Source organism: Petromyzon marinus, chromosome 14 (genome assembly GCF_048934315.1).
Source record: "Petromyzon marinus isolate PM22_M1 ecotype Great Lakes invasive population chromosome 14, UKy_Petmar_22M1.pri1.0, whole genome shotgun sequence".
NCBI classification, from domain to species: Eukaryota; Metazoa; Chordata; class Hyperoartia; order Petromyzontiformes; family Petromyzontidae; genus Petromyzon; species Petromyzon marinus.
The window spans coordinates 6817976-6822946 of NC_133680.1; positions in this window are offsets into that span (position 1 = coordinate 6817976).

A 4971-nucleotide genomic window follows, 5' to 3' on the forward strand; every position below is an offset into this window, starting at 1 on the left:
ATCATACGTGACCACAGAGCCAGACTTTATTGGTCCACTTATAAGCGGTTTTAAGCGGATGAACGCCGGGACGATGGATTCAACCCGTGTGGTTAGCAGCGATTGTGCGACGCTGACATTGGCCACTACTTGGAAGGTTGCCACGATGGTTGCTGGGGGGGAATTCTCCACCAGGTCGTAACTAGTTTTCAAGCTCTGAAATTCTACGTTTGGAAAGACATAATAATCTTAGGGCATTCTGCAGGATTTGACATTGTCCAGTTGTTTCTGTGCTCTCGTTTGAAAAAGCACCATTTGATTGCAAAGCGTTATGAGTTTTAGGAGTTTTGAGAGTTAACAGAAATGTAATTTTCTCAGGTGTCATATTTAGCAACTGGTGTATAGAAATGCTGCTTATTTTTCTATGGCTCCATACTTTTGAATGCATTTTACTGTAGCGCATAAAGTTAATGTATTTGTAACTAAAGAGTTACAACAGGTATGCTTCATACATTAAAGACAACATCCTTTATATTCTTGGTTCTTTCGGTTTCGACTGTGTTGCAGTCGAAACGTCATGATAATTTTATTGTTTATATTATTATGTTATTGTTTCCCTTCTACTTGACTTTACCGAAAGAACCAAGAATATGAATCCCTGCAGTCACGAAATCTTTAAATAAAAAATACAACATCCTTTATTGTGAATCCAAATAGAACTTACCTAAACCATCAGCTTGAGCAGATGTTACATCTACAAAAAAACACAAAAAGCAATATTATGTTATACATTTATAAGTGCCTTAATTTTAGTAATTGAATTCCATTATTTGTAATGTCTGCAAATTATAGTTTCCTTACCTGCTACAGCACAGATGGTTAAAACAAACAGAATCACATTCTTTCGATACATTTTGAAATATAATGCTAATATTTATTACTCATAATAAACTAATTTTCAACCACAAATGTGTGTTGTCTACAAAGAAGGCACTGATGCAATGCAATTTCGGTGAGATCCCGAACTCAACAAGGTGCAAATGCTTTTTGGTCATTTTATAAGCGAGGCAGTGTCTTCATTGCCGTGACATTCAGTGACATCACTAAGTCTTGTTTTCATAAAGGTAATCTGTGTTTTTTTAGCATTTCAATTCAGAGGCTATGACAGCTGAACTTCTGCATACGCTACGTGTAATGTCATGGAAGTTTGCAGACACTTTCGTTAATATAGCTACTTATGATCATGTGAGATTATGGCAACAACATCTAAATATCCAATTTGGATAACTATAATTTAAAAAAAAACAGATAAACCCCCACTGAGACTGACATACCCAGTCTTTTTTTTTCAAAATATACCCAGGTTTTAATAAGTACAGTCCAACAAAAGAGCAGGATGCAATTTACAAGCATAAAACATTGTCTCATGCTACAACTCTAATTTACAACACAGGTTAGAATATGGAATAATAATTATTATAATTGAAATGATATAGTATGAAATATAATTATAATATGTATATCATATTGGTGCATATATTGTTTTTTTTCCTGAAACATTTGCATTAATATCCCCATAAACAATCGTAAATAAATATGTAACTTCACTTATTTTGTTAAATATATCCATGCATTTTAGACTATTTCGTTTAAATAGCTAAAATAACAATTCCCCAGGCCAATGCTGCCTTTTTGACGCATCATGATTAATAAACAAATATATACCGTGTATAACTCTCAAGTGCTTCCATATTTTTATGATCCCAAAGAAAATTAAAACTCAATTAACCAGTTAGATTGAGTTAATTATTGCCTTGGATTGCACGGCACGACCGCACTTGTTTGCCCAAGGATTTGTTGGCCACAATTGATCCCAGGAATGGAATGCATGTTGCTAGCAACAGTTGTCACCCAACAAGCGCTGAGCTTACACCCTGAATATGTTTTTAAAAGGGCTTCCCGGTCACACTTATGGGGATGACTTTCTGCTTAACGTTGACTTACGATGTGCCCCGCTTCTGGCTGCAGTATTTAAAGCGACACAAGGCCAACAACGGTCGTAGCGGTAGACAAAATCATAGTTGCTTTCACAAAGACCTTGCTGAAAAATATGCAGTGCAGAGCAATATTGGTTTATCGTTTAACATTATAGCTGTTCAATGCCTACATAAATTGCAGCTTCTGTAAGCGTAAAAGTTGACTTAAATTGCGCATAATGTTGCGATGAAAATATTTATTTTATGATGCCTTCGGCTTTCTGATTTCAATATTTTTGTCAGGTTTCATGAACATTTTTTATTATACATATTGCTCTGTAATCACTCCAGGATTTAGCAGGGTTGAGCCTGAGTAGTGTTTGGATGGGTGACCGCCATGCATGCCAGGTTGTTATAGGCAGCTTCAGTGCTGCACCACAGGGTATTAAGCAGAAGGCAGTGCAGAACAATATATTACAGGACTGTATGTCTAAGATTCCACGGCTATGGTCCCCACCCCATAAATCAATAATCCGCATGATGTAAAGCGGCCCTCATCCAGCAGTGGATTGACAAAACGGCTGTACAATTACAAAACACGACTGTTTTCACTTACTCTACTTCGTTGCTGATATTGTTGTACACGTATTTTATAAGTGTACAACAATTTTATGAGTACAGACCAAATTTAAATAGTGTGACAACGATCATATGTTTTAAAAGTCATAGGTAACAGACTCGGGTGTGCAGAAGTTAATGAAAAATGTCATTTAGCCATGGGTATAGATGTACTATAACATGCACTTTGCTTTTTGTATACACTATGAAACAATCTGTATTATTTTTAGATGCTCTTGTACGCAAAGGCCTTGGCAGCTACGTTCACAAAGCATTACTGACACGTGCAGAATAAGCTATTACTTTATATGCACACCCAGATAGAATTACTAGACGCATGCACATGCAAAAGCACAAACGTGCACGCGCACACACACACACTGTGGCTCGAAATGCCACAGCGATAGCATTTTATAATATCTTACAACTGCAGAAGATAATTTGAGGCTATCAGGAATTGAAATTAGATTGTAAAAGACCCCCTCAAGATGTTATGATGGAAGAACCATACATGCTTAGACAAGAAACACAAACTACAACATTTGAGCAGTATCTAGTATTAATGCACAATGAGTCAATACATATTATGTTCCAAATAACTAAATTAATATGCCAAAAATATACCACCACATATTTGTCCCTCCACAAGTTGGTATATATATAAACATCCCATCAATCACACAGCATTCTGGGAGTGCATTATTTCAGCAGTATTGTTTTAATATCAGAAAACTTTGGACTGGATGGGACATTTAGTGTCTCATCAGCTGTCAAACACTGCCAAATTGAGGCTTATGTATATCAGTTACGTGAGTGACTAGGACTGGTAGTTTGGTCAGGTTAAGGTATGTTTTGTGTGGGGTGCATATCGATGTATTATTGGGTCATGAAGATAAATCAAGTCGATGATATATTAATGCACCAACCATTAAACATTTGCTAAGAATGTGGGAGTAGTTCATTTGCTTTAAATTGCCAACGTAGCATAACCTATTTTAATAAAATGCCAACAAAATATGCACATTGCGGGTGAAAATTATAATTCAAAAATATATAAAAAACCTAACTCATGAATGTAGATTACTGGACAAAACGCATTGGAGACGAGTATGATTGTATGGACTCGTCGTGTTTTTTTTCTCAGCTCATTAATCCCTTGAGAACAACTTGTTAGATCCCTTAAGTTGGTAACAAAACACTGTAACTAGACCCTATAGGTCACGGTCGGCAGTGTCTGAACATCACGTTAACTGTAAGCATTATTAAGTTTATTACTATCTGTCTGGGCGAAGAAAGGTCATCGAAACGATGTAATGATTTCAAACTGGAGTCTGCACCTGTTCCATTTAGTTAAATGAAACACTTGCTGTTTTGGCTGACAGGACGCCGGTAATGCCCCTCATTTCATTGGCAAACTTTGTGACACATTCCGGAATCTCGCTCTGCGGTGTCCAGACTTTAAATAGTGTTCGACATCGCAGGAGTGGAAAACACCGAGTCACATGCCATGTCGGCTTACTTTTTTGTGTTTGAAAATATACTGTAACATTTACGCAATTTAATGATCTCAATGAAATTCTAAGTGAGAATAAAGAGCGAATTCATCTCGTAATTGCTTTACTATATAATGAATGAAAATGTTAATGCCTGCATTTTTTTGGTAAGAAGTTCAAGAGAATGGAAGGTCTAGCGGTCACAACAAACTACTGGGCTGTTTTCCCTGCAGTTGATGGTTTAACTGCAGTGTTTACAGGGATTTAGTTTTTTTTTACCAAAGGTCCACCATATATGAAGTGGAAATTAAAGCCCTTTGAGATTTCATCACTCACAAAAGAAGACCATTTTGTTCCGGTTGAAAGTCGCTTGCAACTAAAATTACTGAAAGCATAGACTGCGCATAAAAACACACACACACACTTACGTCTGTGTTACTTTTAATTTGTCTCCACATTGAATCAGATGTTTAAACAAAAAGTTGTAGACAAAACTGTAAAAGAATACGCGCAAATAATGCTTTGTTCTGTACTTGTATCGACACGTATCTCTTTAACGGACAGCCCCTACCGACGTTGTGGACTGAGGGGAAAAAAACAAATTCAAGCACCAAATATTTTCATCAACACTCACCGACCCACTTTTTTGCCACGTGTGCCCATTCCGGTCACATTAACTGACTCAGTTAGTGTCTGGTCTTTTTTTCTCTCTCTTCCCCCCCCCCCTTCCTCGAAATAGGAGTGCCCTTAAAAGAAGACAGCTGTGCTCACGGCCAACACTCATTTACGCCTAGCTGGTGTCACCTGGGCAACCAACACTGAGCCTTTATTGAAGGCAACAGCAGAGGCGATGAGGAGGGCCTTTTGTACGCGAATTATAAATTGAACAGCCCACCGTGTTGTGG